This window comes from Herpailurus yagouaroundi, unplaced genomic scaffold (genome assembly GCF_014898765.1).
Source record: "Herpailurus yagouaroundi ecotype Mexico unplaced genomic scaffold, PumYag 28, whole genome shotgun sequence".
Classification (NCBI taxonomy): Eukaryota; Metazoa; Chordata; class Mammalia; order Carnivora; family Felidae; genus Herpailurus; species Herpailurus yagouaroundi.
Genome location: NW_024412376.1, coordinates 50,555,053 through 50,572,902, shown reverse-complemented (window position 1 = coordinate 50,572,902; position 17,850 = coordinate 50,555,053).

Genomic DNA, 17,850 nt, shown 5'->3' with positions numbered 1-17,850 from the left:
TCCATGAGCTTAGAATATCTTCCCATTTGTATCATCTTCAATTTCTTTCATCAACGTTTTATAGTTTTTAGAATCCAGGTGCTTTCCCACTTTGGGTGAGTTTATTCCTAGGTATTTTATTCTTTTTGTTGAAAATGGTGCTATTTAAAAAATATCTCTTTCTGCCACTTCATTATTAGTGTATAGAAATACTAGTGATTTCTGGTTATTAATTTTGTATCCAGCCACTTTACTGAATTTGTTTATTACTTCTAGTAGTTTTTTTGTGGAGTTTTTTAGATTTTTCTATTTATGGTATCATACATACATACATAGATACACATACATATGACATACATATCATGTCATCAGCAAACAGTGACAGTTTAACTCCTTCTTTACCAATATATACTCCTCTTATTTCTTTTTCTTGTCTAATTGCTATGGCTAAGACTTCCTGTACTAAATTAAATAAGAGTGGTAAGAGTAGACAGTCTTGTCTTGTTCCTGGCCCTTTTTTTCTTTCTTGTGTGATATTTAGAAAAGGAATTTAAAATAACTTTTTCAAATTTTTAAAACAAAAGTAAAGATTATGGCTGTAATTACATTGTTTTAAAAAAACTTACACTGCAAGTGTTCAGAGTTTCTCTTCCTAATTTGCTAAAACTTTTTATTCTTTTTCCTTTTTACATATTTGATATTTGATAGTTTTCTTGCTTTATTCACATATGGTCCATATTTTATTCTTAAGGTGATTCCAATTATTTTGTGACTATATATTGTGAATGAAGGAGGTTTCCATTATATATTGATAACTAATCTTTGCATATATAAAATTATTTATTTTCATATCAGTATTTTTCTTGTATCTATCTATTACACTAAACATTTTTTTTACAAATCTAGTCATTTATCATTTATATATTGTGTGTTATTATTTCTATAAATAAAGATACATCTCTCATCATTTAATTTTTTTCTGTTTTATGTCTTCATACATAAACAACACTGTTTAGAACAATATAGATAATACAGTTGATGTTCAGTATCATTCACTTATTCCTTAATTTGGTAGAAATGCCTCTAATGTGGTAGTTAATGATATATAAGGGTCACAAACCCCTTTGAAGATCTTATAAGACCCATAAATCTTACTTTTTATGATGACATAAAAATTATATTTCAAAATTTAAATGTTTATTGAAGACCCTCAAAGACCTTAATTTACTAGACACAAACATGTTTCATACTTGATAGTTATATAATGCTATTTTTATTTGTATTTACAAATATGTAAAATAATGAAGCAGATTCACTGCATTATTATCAGTGAAAATACATAATCTGTTTAGACTTATTTTAAATGAAACAGCATTCTTAATATTAAAACAGTAAAAAAATGTACTATGGATGTTTTTGAATTAGAAACTGGTTATGCATCTGTTAGCACAAGCTTTATTTTAAGCCATGGTTTTGTTTGCCAATTTTAACGTAGAATTCAAGTTTGATCAATTCATGTTGAAGTGACACTATTTAAACTGCATGAAAAAGATGAGCATATCCTTGTCTAGAAATTATTTAAGAACAACTCTACCCCAATTGACACAATTTTCAGTAATGTAAGCAAGCATAATCATATTGATAATTCTACCCCAGGAAAAAAAAAATCAATCCAATAGTCACTTTTACCCAGAAATTCATTATAAAAGTCCTGCATTGGAGGAAGAGACTAAATCAGGGTAAAACAAATATGAGAAGTTGGCTGGCCAAGTTTCTAAATTCTGCTAAAGTTGACATAATGTTAGGAAGAGTCCTTCAGCTCTCTCATGGTTAATTATCTGCAGAGTCCCTAGATTTTGTAACTATCATCTTATTTCGCTACCAGGGATAAAGCTAATATTATACTGGTAGTAACATCTTGAAAAGCAATGTCTTTGCCTTCCAGATATTTATAATCTGGTAAAAATACAGCTGTGAATGCATAACATATGACAATTAAGTGATGCTCTTTTTTCATATTTATGATTCCTGACTTGGGACCATGTTTATTATGCTTGTCTGAAAAATGCACTTCATCTCTGTCATCTCTCCCATCTAGCTGTGCTTCCTATCTCCAAATCAATAAACCTTAAAAGTGCCTTGTAATACTTACACTATGTTTCTCCAGGGAGAAATTGTTGTGTTAGGGTTTTGATGGTTTTTGACACTATACCAATTTCATTTGACAATGAATTGAGGGTTGAACAGTGCATTGAGCCATGCTGGTAATTTAATACTATCCTTGGAATAATGTCTTTCAATCTCGGACAGGAAGCCATTGTTTATAAAAACCGGCCTAAGCTTGTTCTCATATCATCAGTTTGAATCCTTCATGAGAGAGATTAAGAAGTAATATCTTACTATAAACATGTTAAGGTATTATCATTGTTATTGTTGATAGTTTTTTGATACTAAATTTCTAAGTCTGCATGGTGGATAATAATTCTTTATTAACACCAATAATAATTCTTCATTAACACTATACTACTTCTACCTCTCATAAATGCTTTAATTCTCTGGTATTAAAAAGAGCCAGAAGACGTTGCCTCAAATTTCAGCACTCCCCTACTGTCTATAGGGCCATAAATAGGTCATTGCAATAATCTAAGATGCAGTTCCTTCAATCATAAAAGGAAATGATGATGAAACAATTTTGGTCAAATTTAAATTGTTATACAAATGCCATTGCCTTCATTTTGTTGCCCCGATCTAAGAATCCTGAACTATAGCATCTCACAAGTATAGCTTACTGAAATCCTTCCTGACCTTTAAAGTTTTCATTCCTAATAGATAATATTTCTGTATCAGGAAATTTAATACATTAAACCTATAGCAAGAGAAGTTTGACATCAGTATAGTGCAAAGCTAAGATAGAGCAATATGGTATATAGATAATTGGAGGAGCTGATGAAAACTCTGTAACTTCTAAGTGATACTCTCGGAAGTATAAAAATGTCATCCAATAGAACTAGAAAATATAATTGATAGGGATACTTTTCTTAGGCACTTTCCTATAGATCTGGGAACTCTGCGGAAGAGGTGGGAATGCAGGAAGCACGCCGGGAACCCTGACAGTCCTTTACGCTGCAGAAAGCTTTTCATGACCAGTTTATTTATGAGGACTGATCCGTCTAATAAAAGAGTATAAAGTAGTAACTTAAAATTATTATAGATATTTATTAGAGAATAGAGGTACTTTGGGGGAAGTATAGTAGAGATTTGACTCCTACTAATTTCATATATGTGGGGAGATTTACCAGAAAATAATTTGTATGAAATCTTGATTTGGTGTCCCTCTGACAAATTTATATCTGCTTCCATGTACTAATCTAAGAATAATATAGTGATAAAACACATACTAAACAAGCAACAGATATAAACAAATACCACTCTCAGCATGTTTGAAAGTTTATTTTCACCTTTGTGTAACTGTGTTTTGGCTAATAATGGGAATGACTAAACACTTTAAACATCTTTGCTCACTGTTAGGAATTAATTTTTAGAAATTTAGAATCTGAAAACAAAGAAAATACTTTACATGACTATTTCAGCAGGCTGAAACATGAGTTTGAAAGATAAAAGGAATTTGCTTATTTATTTCAAAATATAATTAGATATAAATATTTTCACTCTTAAACATAGGGGAAGATATATTGGGTATGTGAATAATTGCTTAGTGTGAAAAAAATGAGAAAACAGAATAAGAAAATATTTAAATAAGAAGAATACTTCATGAGTTATATTAAGATTAAAAGCCTTATTTAGTAAATTTCTAAATACAGTTGGGCATAAAATTATTACTCTTTTGAAGGGAGTGGTTAGGGAACTTAACTCTGCCATTTTAATGAGACCAATTAGAGTAGAAAGCAAACAAGCTAAATTCTTTATACAAGAAAACAAATTAGTCAAAAAGTATGCTAGCACACATACACATTCACTCACATGTTTTTAAGTGGTCAGGGAGTTTAAAATATTTATTGTTCTGATTCTGCTAAGGAAATAAGAGGGAATCAGCTTTCCAAGGGAAAATAGGTAACAACACTCAGATCTAGAGAAACACAAGCTTTTCTAAATATCTGGGATTTACTTCTCAAAGTAACTGTGAGTTCTACTAGCTTGTATAATGTGCAATACAAAATAGATAAATGCTCACCAGGGAGTTCTATGTATAAAGATGTATAATCAGTACAAAATATTATCACTATAATATACAGAATTCGTTGATAATAAGTCTTATTTAAGATTTCCAAATGGAGTGACAAAAAAATAAATGCGTTTCTTATATTTGGGAAGACAAAAAATGATGTCCCAACAAGTTCCTTGAATGGGTCCTTGGTGTATATATTAATTGGTAGATATTAATATCATTTATCGGTTGAACTGTGTCCTCAAAGTTCATATATGGAAGTCCTGTTCCCAGTACCTCAGAATGTGACCATATTTAGATATAGAGATTTTCAAGAGGTAGTTAAATTAAAATGAGGCCATCAGGGTGAGCTCTAATCCTATATGACCGGTGCCTTACAAGAAGAAATGATTTGGATACAGATATACACAGAGGGAAGACTAAGTGAAGGCACAGGAAGAAGATGACCATCTAGAAGCCAAGAAAAGAAGCCTGAGAAGAAACTAACCCTTCTGTTACTTTGATATTGAATTCCAGCCTCCAGAACTGTGAGAAAATAAATTTCTGTTGTTTCAGTTGTCTGGTCTATGATACTTGGATGGCAGCTTAAGCAGATTAATATGGCATTCTCAAAAGACTATTCCACTTGAGAATGATAATTGTCTCCTGTCTTTATCACAGACTGGAATAAATGTGATAAGTTGGATAAGGGAGGTGTTTTCCAATATGAGATAATTTTTCCACACTGAGTTTGTGTGCCATAGGGTAGGAAAATCATCCTGGGCTGAAATTCTATATGTAATGAAGTAGGCAGAGCTTTCAATGAAGATCACAGCAAACTTACAGATGCTAAGGAGCCAGATTTTCAAGAACTTTAAAGAGCCTTTATATTCATTGGTGAAATAATGTATGAAATAAGCTACTTTATAAAAATCTCAAAAGACTACTGGCTTTTCTTTGAAAGTTACTGTCATATTTACTGCTCCATCATTGCCTACAACTTTATTTGTTGGAGTCATAGTTTAACAGAGCACGGAGGATCTAAGCAAATACCGTCACATGGTAGGTGATCCATATATACTTGTCAGATGAATTTGCACAATGAGCAATACTAATTTTTCCACACACATTTTAATACCCGGATCTTCTTGAAAAGAAACAAAAGTGGTTATGTTCTGTGAAAAGATGGCTAATAAAAGTATATTTTCAAAATTGCTATAGTTATTCCTCTCCTTCAAGTGTTTACTAAAAATAAAAATTTTTCCCCTGGCATTAGTTTTTATAATTCTAGAGATTCTATTAAGTTGTATGTTTACAAATTCCTGGCTTTATGTGATTATAGTTGTTAGAGGACAGAATTATTCAAACAGAATATTGTAATAGTTATATAAGTAAATTATAGCATCATAAAAATGTAGAACTAAAAATGTATCAACACATATCCATTGACAGGTGATACGAGTTACAATAAATAGTATTGGGTTTTCATTTTTTTATAACATTATGTTCTCTTTTTAATTCCAAAGAAGTATACAAAAATAAAATTTATAGGATGAGGAGCTCATGATTATACTTTAGAAATTTATTTACTATAAATCAAAGGACCTATATTTATTTACTATCAATCAAAGACATAGGCAAATACCTTAAAAGTAGAATTTCCATTTATTTTTTGACTAAGGGATATTAAGAATCAATTTGAATTATAAACATTCCATTTTAGCTCTTTCTTCAGGCATTAATTGGAACATATTACATTATTATTTTAAAAAGTATTTTGCATAGTTATTTCAGGTTTCTTAAGATATTGAAAAAGTATGCATGATTTTGTGATAACTAACTAAAAAAGCATGGTGACCTTTCAGCAGCTTTTTTAACCTCTCTCAGCCTGAATCCTGATCTATCAATGGGAATAATTATAATCACTTATTTAGTTCACAAGGCTTTGTAAAGGTCAAATAAATTGATATATGTAGAAAGAATTTACATAAAAGCACCTTATCAGTACCTACTTATTCACTAACTAGGCTGCCATGATTTTTGCTAATTGCTGAGTACTTTCAAGGTTTTCTTGAGCATAATCTAAACTGAGATATTTTCAGCTGAATTTCATCATCACCAGAATAGAGAATATGTCATATGTGAACCAAGGAACTCTTTAGAGTATTTTTAATGAGTAACTCAATAGTGAATATTAACAAGAAAAAAAAAATGGATGAAAACCAAAGGGAAAGGGCTGGCAACAATGGTAGAGTAGATGGTACAAAGGTGAAACTAAAAACAAGCATTTCAAATGAAACTGTGTTTTGCCAAAATCGTTCCCGATGTAAGTTTGTAATAATCCAGGAAATGAGTGAATTGTATGAACCAAACCAGACAATTGAAGCAGGTGTCTGGCATTAGGAGAGATGAAAATGGTTTCTCTGCTCTCTGCTATCAAGATGAGGAAGATATAATAGGAATACATATTGATTCCAAGAAGAGCACCGTGCCAGCTCTGTATTGCAGATGGAATTGTGCAAAGCATCCCAAATGATTAAGAATGAAAAATAGTCAAAACAAGAATTCATGATGCACAATAAAATAACTCTTAGCTTTCCTCTTGAATGTCCATTACATTTCACAGATGTTGAGACCAGAAAGTGACTGTTTCCATTGCTAATGACAATGAAAATAAAACGTACGGTAAACTGAGACTTAGTATGAATACTTTTGGTTTGGTTAAACATAAAATGAATGATACTAATATGAAGGATAACTTCGCACATGGTGTTTCCTCCATCAGAAGATGGAGGTGAGAATCTGGAGACCTTGTCTAAGATAATACAGAAATACTTGAGTCAACCTACGGTCAGACCCAAAAGTTCACTATTTTCAAAAACTTCTGGAGTTTTGGAAGGTTACTGAAAATTAAACACATTGAAGTTTAGATCGCTGTATCTTAATGGATTTGTAACAAAAGTCATTGCAATGGCTATCCAAAGTTATCTTGATGCCGGAATGCCTAAAGCTAGATGTTAACACTAAGCCCAAGATCGAAGAAATAATGTTAGGGTTTTTTTCCAGGATATTAATTTTGTTCTATTTGATGAAGATAAAACAAGTACTTATTTTTACCAAGGACTGTAGAAAACATTTAAATCTACTTTCTCCCCCCTGGCCTAGTTTTGTAACCCTGAGTAGAGGCCAGTTTTCCTTCATGAGCAGCTGATTAAGTCCACCTCCCAACAACTTCTCTTATCAGGCTCTCACACGGGGGCCACAATACACCTGCTCTAATTGCTTTAGTCCAGGTGCCAGAAAACTAGGGGAGGCTTTCATTCCCCAGAGTCTGAAAAATTATTCAAATTAGCCAATCTATAGGGAGCCCTGGAAACGTAGCTAACCCCATCCCTCTTGCTATATATAAGCTTTCTCCTACAGCTCTAGATTGCTATTACTCAGTCCCCAGGTGCAAGTGCCTACTTGGCAGCCTTGCTTGTTTGTTTGGAGATGTATAAACAGAGTTCTTCTTTTCACACATCCGAGTGTCATTGTGTTGTGTCCACTATCAAAAGCATCTTTAAATATTATAAAACAGATATTGTGGATACAAAGAATGCACATTTCGTTTAAGCAAATTTTGCACTATAATCATTCCACTTTGTAAACCCATTAAGAGCCTATGGTAATAGTGCACATGAGGAAGAGAGAAAGAGGAAGGGATGGAAATAGGGAGGGAAGGACAGTGAGAGAGGGGGATGTTAAACATTGATAAAGACATTTGCAAATGGGCTGGGGAGATTTTTGAGAAGACTTCATGAGACACTTCTATATAATCACTAAAACCCATTTTATTTTATTTTTCTTCTGGACATGCAAGTAGCCTAAATTTTCCAACTACCATGCAGTTAGGTATAGCCATACACAAAACTCTAGTTAATAAAATAATGGCAGAAAAGATATATGCGTTTCTAGACTTGGTCCATAAAAGCCACTGAAGAGTAAATCTCTATGCTTTCTACACTTGTTGCCTTCCTGGATGGAAATGACCTCCGCACTGACCTTGGGAGCCAAAGGTTAACTTTGGAGATAAAAGATTTAAAGGAATCTTCATTTCTGAATCAATACTGCAGGAAGGTTACCAATCAGGATATCTGTTTTTGACTGTGAAGACAGTGAGAAATTAACTATATTACATTAAGCCATTAAGTTTGAGGGCTTTATCAATTATCTCAACTAAGTTATAAACTGACAACCTTACGAAGATCAATGATTTCCAGTATTTTGGCTTTGTGACTACGGATTATGGTTGGGCTACATATCAAAACAGGAAATACTGAAAAGAAACAGAAGCTCAGTACCTTTGAAGGAAGGTAATGACTTTAGTTTGGGACATTTGGAGATTAAAAAAGATTTGAGATATCTAAACAGGAGTCTTATAAGGCAATAGATATATACTAATGGTGAAAAAATGAGACACCCACTGAAGAGATTTTTGATTTCCGTATCACTAATGCTAAGTCTATAGCTCAGACAAGGGCAGGTAGATTGTAAGATGATCTAAAAAAGAGTAACGTGAGATAAAAGCCGAGAAAAAGATCTGTGGTACCACCGAGAACAATGTTGCTAAAGTACTAATTTAGTTTACTTTAGAAATAGTCCCTACTTTGATTATATATTTTTTTTAAGTTTTTATTTAAATTCCAGTTGGCTAACATTCAGTATTATATTGGTTTCAGGTGTAGGATATGGTGATTCAGCAATTCCATACATCACCCAATGCTCATCACAAGAACACTCTTTAATTCCCATCACCTATTTCACCCATCTCCCCAGTCCCTTCCCCTTTGGTAACCATCAGTTCTCTATAGTTAAGAGTCTATTTCTTGGTTTCTCTCTCACTCTCACTCTCATTTTATTCCCCAATGCATTTGTTTTGTTTCTTAAATACCACATGAATGAAATTACATGGTATTTACCTTTCTCTGTCACACTTATTTCACTTAGCATTATACTCTCTACCTCCATCTATGCCATTGCAAATGGTAAGATTCCATTCTTTTTATGGCTGAATAATATTCCATTGTGTGTATATGTGTGTGTGTGTGTGTGTATGTGTATGTATAGAACAATGGAACATATATATGGAATGGAATGTGTGTGTATATATTATGTACACAAAGAGGTGGAATATAATATATATATCAACTAAGTTATAAACTGACTGATATTCCACCTCTTCTTTATACATTCATCAACTGATGGACATCTACACTGCCTCCTTGTCTTAGCTATTGTAAATAATGCTGCTATAAACATTGGGGTGCATGTATCCCATTTAATTAGTGTTTTTGTATTCCTTGTGTAAATACCCAGTAGTGCAATTGCTGGATTGTAGAGTAGTTCTATTTTTAAATTTTGAGAAACCTCCATACCATTTTTCACAGTGCTGTACCAGTTTGCATTCCCACCAATGAGTGTTTTTTTTTCTATATATCTTTGCCAACATTTGTTGTTTCTTATGTTTTTTTTTTTATTTTAGCCATTCTGACAGGCACGAGGTGACATCTCTTTGTAGTTTTGATTTGCACTTCCCTGATGACTACCTTGACTATATTTAAACAACAAAATAAACCAAAAATCAGTGCAAGTTCAAAGGTTCAGGGAATTATGTTAAATGGGGTAAAAATAAAGCGTTGGGGTTTCTATTATAATAAAAGAATTAAAATATTAAATTAGAGATAACCATGTTGGGGGGAAAGTAACAACGAGCTTTGCACATACTAGAAATTTAAATATTGATCATGGGAGATTGTGTTCTGGCCAAAGATTAATAGATCTGAAAATATGTGTAATTCTAGTAACTGGTTCATCTAGTATGAAATAAAGCTGGATGGTATATTTACATTCTATCCATTAACTGCTTATGCAGCCCGAATGGAAACCATTCTTGTATTATCCTGGGTTGATACTTGGAACAAATATGTTTTTAATTCTATAAAATAAAACATATTTAAAATCACTCTGGTAGGAATTTCATGGCAAATTCATCTTAACTCTATTTTTAAAATTATTGTTCTTTTGTAAATCTGACAATATGCCATACTTTATAGTGATGCTTAAAATGAAAAGCGACTTCAGGAAAATCATAGTAATAAATTTTACCTTTAAGTGTTAATGAATCAAGCAATAGGTTTACATAACAATCCAATTTTTAAAACACTTATAGAAAGAATTTATTTATTTATTTATTTATTTATTTATTTATTTTTATATGAAATTTATTGTCAAACTGGTTTCCATACAACACCCAGTGCTCATCCCAACAGGCGCCCTCCTCTATACCCATCACCCACCCTCCTCTCCTTCCCACCCCCCATCAACCCTCAGTTTGTTCTCAGTTTTTAAGAGTCTTTTCTGTTTTGGCTCCCTCCCTCTCTAACCTTTTTTTTTTCCCCTTCCCTTTCCCCCCATGGTCTTCTGTTATGTTTCTCAGGATCCACATAGGAGTGAAAACATATGATATCTGTCTTTCTCTGTATGACTTATTTCACTTAGCATAACACACTCCAGTTCCATCCACGTTGCTACAAAAGGCCATATTTCATTCAGAAAGAATTTATTTTAATGCCAAAAATCAACAAATGAGAAATCTTTGCAATTTACTACATATTATTGTATCATTCATTCATCTGTGTTATTAATGAGAAAGACATATTCTTAGTTTTATTACTAGAGAATTCATGTGCCTACCTAGTGCCTGAAACCTGGTGAAAGATCACCAAATATCTGTTAAAACAATTAATATATGACAAAATATAAAACACTATTGTGTATCTGTATGCAAAAATAGAGTTCTTATTTACCTTAAACTTGAGTTTCTTCTTCTTCCTTTGCTCCCCAGAATTCTCTATTATCTTTAGTAGACGTATGGCTTCCACATGCTCAGAAACAGAAATATCTAAGGAACATCTCAAATAACCTTCAGATTATTTTGATTTCCAAATCTGTTCTATTGGTCAAAAAACAATTTAATCCAGAGCATTTCTTCTAGTAGGAATAAAATGAAAGAATTATACAACATCATCCAGTTTTCAGGATAAAATAAGAAACATAAAAATGGAAACTCTTTTTGAAAAGTAAAGAGTAGATATATTAAAAAAAACAAATATGATTTCTTTTTTTTCAAAAAGTTGTACTTTTAAAAGGAGAGGGAAGAGAAGTTTTAAATATCATTGCTTTTTTTGTATTACTTCTTCGCTGGTAAAAATATTTGCCAAAATATGATTAGTAAGTGCTGAAGTTCGTGAGTCATAAAAAGTTGGTAAATTTTATTCTCAAATACCATGGAAACACATGCAATACATGGAAACAAATACATGGAAACAAAGCAATTTGCTAATTCTTTGGGTTTCACTCTGGTGACTAGCCAAGGCATAGTGAAGGTGAACCAAAAGGCTGACAATACACACCCCTTGAAAATAACACATGTCCCTGTTTCAAATACTCTATAATCAACATTTGAAGAGGCAGAATACACACATGGACACCACTATTAGGCATTTTACAGGGATAGAATTTTTGCTAGTGCTTGATTCACTTACAATATTTAAGAATAATGTCTGATCCCAGTGGCATTTAAATAGCAACATATTAGTTTATATCTCAAACGTAAGGCAAAGAGTAAGAATATATTCCTTAAAATCAAAACATCTTTACTGCCCCATCCTATCCAATGCCTCTGTGCATGTTCTGCTATGGTGCTTCTAGTTCTTATAGCTATATAATGTTCCAAATTGCTGAAATTTTTAGTTGCTTTAACTTGATTTTCTAAAAATTGTCCTGGGAAGGTTTATGAATTATAAAGTACTGATAAGATGTACACAAATCTGCAGAATCCTCAAAACTTCATTTGTGTAGACCATATCAGCTGACATTCTAAATCAGACACTTTTCAGTTTTCCTTGGCCATCACCAGCTATCACACAAGTGACCCTATGATCATGGTAAAGCCTTTTTTGGATAGACATCTCAGGGAAAAAAAAAAAAAACAACAACAAAACTTCATAGAAAATGAATCATCATGAACACAACTTTGTTGTCCTAATCTTCAAACAAGAATTGATTCAAAACATCACAGACATTGACAGTTAAAAAAAAAATCATACTACTTGAGGTATATAAAAGACCTCAGTAAAGAGAAACATGTGAGTGAAAACATTTCTTGTTCAAAGAATTTCATTTCCTAGACATAAAGGGCCCTCTAATTTTCTCCAAATGAATTCCAGTTCTAGTATATGTTATAAGTACCTTCACTGCTGTTAGATCCTGAAATATAATAAAATGACCCTAATATGGGATTCCTCAAAACATTTACTAGACTCTCCGGGAAGCTGTATCAGCCCAAAATTGGAAGTATTCCAAGATTTTTGCTTAGTAACTCTTGGGGGAGGTTAATTTAAAAGAATTTCATCTGAATAAGTAAATCCATCTCATTTTTAATGATTATTTGAAACAGCATTCTTTCACGTCAATGTTTTCGCCTCTTGAACCCCTGATAGTCATTCTCTGAAGATGGATTGGGTTCTAGCAACTTCTCTGAACACCTGGGAGGAGTAAGCCTTGGCTACTTGCCATTGTTACAGATACATTTATCTTCTGTCCACCTAATTAATGAATCCTTATGCAAAGATCCCAAAGTGATATAAGGTGTTAAATGACTGTGGACCACCCTGTGTGAAATAATGTCTACAATAATCACCATGAGGCACAGCATACAAGTAAAACAGAAAGAAAAATGTTTAACCAAAGAAGCTGTCATTTTAAATTAATATAATGTAAACTGGCAAAGCACAGATGTTGTGGTGTCTTTTTTGTAATTAAACCTATGAACATAACACTGGGTTCTGGTGTTCATGTTGTGGTGGTGACTTCAATTCAACATGGAGAGGGGGCTTGGATAGCATGTTCAGAATAAAAAGTATTTATCACTCTCCTTTTTGTAGCTATGAAGAACTGTTCAAGACTTGATTATGGATTCCTTTATTCCTGCTGCCAGAGACAGGTAGCTTCACTCATATCACAGAACAGGCTTGGTCTCTTTGCTCCCTTTCTCACCCTACTCCCATTCCTAGCACTTTGCTCCAAAGCCATAGATAAAAGAATGAAAGACAACTTGTTTCTACCAGAAGGCAAGAGAAAAAAAATATTTAGAATGACATTATTCCTCAGTAGGTTAGTTATGTCTAGACTGCACTTAGAACTAATGTTAAAAGCTGCCCAGTAGCATCACATGTCAATTTGTATCTATTCAAACTTCTGTAAGGTTCACCTATATAAGCTTGAATTGAGACAATCATAAATACCTCCATCAGTCTTATCTCCAGAATGGTAGACCACTGCTTATTGTCCCATATAAACAATTATATGTTTGATCTTAGAGTTCTTGGTTTCTCCTTTCTTGTAACTGGATGCTACTATAACTCTAATTCCCCAATGTGCTTTGACTTTAATGACTTTGTTTTAGAACTTGCTGCCCTTCTCACCTTTCCAGGATGCAACTAACAAAAGATGAAAAGTAGCCTCCTGAAGCCATGATTATACACCACTCAGATCTCCTGCTCTGGGCATAATTGATGCAAGACCACAACTACTGAGGTCTGAATCTACTACCAAGTTCACAGAGAGACCACACTTCCTATAGGCTAACCTCAGACAACACATGAGCCCAGCAAGGATACTGAGGGTGGCTCATTTCTATGAGTTACAGAGTATATTTCCATGAAGGCAGAGGGCATCAGATACTGTTTGAGCTTTGCAAACAATCTCTACAGGACAACAGTAAAAGGTTAATACTTAAATATTGTGTTTCTCCTCAGATTCTATTAGGCAGCCCAGAGAAATTGGTTACTATTCTTTGAGTAATGTGAGAAACCAGTTTTTTAAGACAGGCTTGCCTAATGGAGCGCCTGGGTGGCTCAGTTGGTTGAGCATCCAGCTTCGGCCCAGGTCATGATCTCGTGGTTCATGAGTTCAAGCCCCGCGTCAGGCTCTGTGTTGACAGCTCAGAGCCTGGAGCCTGCCTTGGATTCTGTCTCCCTCTCTCTCTGCTCCTCCCCTGCTCATGCTCTGTCTCTCTCTGTCTCAAAATAAATAAATATTAAACAAAGTAATAAAAAAAGAACTTTTAAAAAAGACAGGCTTGCCTAATTCCTGGCTGGAGTTATTTATGTTTGTATGTTTAGCACCTAATAGCTTTCTAAGAAAAAATCACTGCCCAATATTTTTTTGAAACAAATGAATGTTCATTGACTTAACTGATATCAAAATTTTAATGATCCATTTTCAATGAAAAACAAAGAGCATTGTGTATATCAGATCAAATTTTATGTAGAAAATCAGGTAGTTAGGGTTTAATTTTTAAAATAAATGTGTATTTAAAAATTTTTTTTTCAACGTTTATTTATTTTTGGGACAGAGAGAGACAGAGCATAAACGGGGGAGGGGCAGAGAGAGAGGGAGACACAGAATCGGAAACAGGCTCCAGGCTCTGAGCCATCAGCCCAGAGCCCGACGCGGGGCTCGAACTCACGGACCGCGAGATCGTGACCTGGCTGAAGTCGGACGCTTAACCGACTGCGCCACCCAGGCGCCCCATAAAATAATGTGTATTTAAAAAATAAATAAAAATTTATAGAAGTCATAACATTAAATAAGCATATAAAAAGACACTCAGTTTTAATAATATGAGAAATATACATAAATTTATGAAAGATATATTTGAGATATTTCTCACCTATCCAAATAGCAAAAATGAAAAACAGATCAATGCACAGTGGTTAACTAGATATGTAGGCCAAACATTTGTGAAGCTTTGGCATCTTTTTAGAGGAGTAATTTGACAATACCAAAATTTAAAATATGTTTTTCTTTAAATATACTACGAGTCAAAATAAAAATATACATGACTCAAATTATCACTGATATTGGTGAAATGCTTTCTATATTAGTCATAAAATAAAACACAATACAACCTCTCAAAATTTAGGAAGACATTCATATACTGATGAAGAAAATATCATATGTTGTACATCAGTACAAAATATCTTCTTTTTTTAAGTTTAGTAATTTATTTTTGAGAGAGAGAGAGAACATGTGCAGGTGCTCTGTCTCAAGTGTGAAAAGGGGCAGAGAGAGAGGGAGAGAAAGAATCCGAAGCAGGCTCCATGCTGTTAGCACAGAGCCCAATGCGGGACTCAGTCTCACCAATCTTGAGATCATGACCTGAACCAAAATCAAGGGTTGGATGCTTAATTGACTGAGCCACTCAGGTGTCTCAACACATAAATTATCTTAATTAAAAAAAAAAAGGTTATTTACATATGTGTTGCATGTGTGTGCATGTGTATATGTTTAGCTTTGTTTTCTCAAAAGATTTTGGGAACCATCACTTATAGCATGATCTCATTTGGTTTTAAAATGATAGATATACTTGTGTGCTAATAAAAAAGTCAGGAAAGATGAATCACATTATTAGTAGAGACTTATTTTAAGTAGAGATTACTAGGTATTTTCACCTTGTGTTATAAGCTTCTGTATCATTGGAATGTTTTGGTAATAAACATGAGTCGCTTTTATAATGAGGAAAGTAAGAAAATTATTTCTGAATTCATTAAAATTATATATTTTACTTTTATAATTATAATTATACATTTATACTTCTAAAATTATACTTTTATAATTATAATTTTATAAGTATGATTATACTTATTATATCATTATACTTATATTTGTAGCTTTCGGCCCATTCTGTAAGCTAATTCTCTTATTCTATTTTAATAATTTTTGGCTCTGTGATTGAGCAGAAAATGCGCTTGAATAATTTAAGCTCATAAAAAAATGGTTACACAATCCAATCATGTCACACTTGGCTAATATATATCCATATATTGATAATATAGTGTTTGTATGTGTGTGTATGCACATGTGTATGTGCATACGATTCAAATATTTTCAGCTATTTGGTATTAATAGACAGGTGGCCTCCCATGGACACAAAAATATTGTAAAAATTGCTGCTGCATGCTTTTATGTTCTTTTTAAGTACTGCCTTGTCATGGTGAAATAAAAATTTGCTACCACTCTGTCTAGAGTTCACCTGGCCTTTGAGTGTAGAGCAAAGGGAAGGGATCTATTGATATAGTCATTCCTTAGGCTCAATTTTCAATCTTTCCTTTCCTTTTAATGGTTAAGACAATTTTATTGCCACCTATGCTTTCAATTTATACAGGGGTACCTCAGAAGACCTCAAGAGCCAATCATCTAATCTGAAGGCAGAGATAAATGATTGATTGTGTTTTCTTGAAGAGTTGCAAGGCAGGAACTGACAGGCTGGGGGAGGTACAGAGCTATTAGATCATTTCACAGAGAAAGAACTGTATTCTTTCACATGTCTCCCCCTTCCCTCCACAAAAATGATGATTCATACATAATTGAAGGAATGTCATTTCCACACTATGGCTAGAATTTTGGAAATCTCAAACAGCTTGTATTTTTTAAGTAGACTCCTAATTCCTTCTTTTTTTTTAAGTTTCTGGGTGTGGGGGAAGAATGAGTATGTTGGCTTTTCCATTCATGAGCGTTCTTGAAAAGAACAACTCTCTCTTTTCCATACCAGATGGAGGAGTAGCAGCACACTGAAGTTATTGGCAAAGAGGAAAAAGAATACTGTAAATCATTCCAAAGTGGAGCCACATGGGGGGAGTTCCTGGGGAATTAGCCAAGCACATGTTATAGAAGAAAGTGGAACCAGGAATATTTATAAGTTATTTTTACCCAGTAGACAAAATGAAAGGCCGATGTTCAAAGACACAAAGAAACATGTAAGAGCTTGGCTAATATTATGAAGAACTATACAAACTGAACTGTGTCCTTTTAATAGTTATAAAACCTTCACAAAAAGTATGCACATTTGAAAATCCCTGTGTTGAAACTGAATTCACTGTTGCTCTTTACTAATGCAAAAACAGAGTGAATTTCTCTTCACAAAGAATAAAACAGCTTATTGACAACATAACAAGGAAAGTGGCTTGCTATGTACTCAGGGATGAAGAAAACACGTGTGCCTTACTTTATCATCAAACTGACCTCTTTTTAAAATGATAATATGTTTTTTTTTTTTTAATCACTGGCCAATAAGGTATTTCCAAAGAGACACAATAAAGACAGCCACTAGTATCAGTTAGTGTAGCTAAAAGTAAACTGAGAAAATAATAAGCATTGAAACAAGAAAAGAAGGGGTGCCTGGGTGGCTCAGCCAGTTAAGTGTCTTCCTCTTGATTTCAGTTCAGGTCATGATCTCATGGTTGTGAGATCAAGCTCCAAGTCTGGCTTTACACTGGGTGCAAGCACGCACACACACGATCTCTATCTCTCATTCTCTCTCTCAAAACAAACAAACAAAAACAAACAAACAAAAAATGCTTTTAAAAAGTACAGGAGAAAAGAAACTGGTAATGCCAATTTTTCATTATGGAATGAGCTATCTGAAGTTCAAAAAGCTAAGGATGTGCCTAAGTTCACATAGCTAATAAATAACAGATCTGGAATTAAATCTATAGCTAATTGATTCTACTTCCTATGTGTTTTATAAACATGGTACTTTGGCTTTCCCATGAAATTGTTAATTTTTTTTTCCTGGAATATTGCATAAAGTGTTTTCTAAG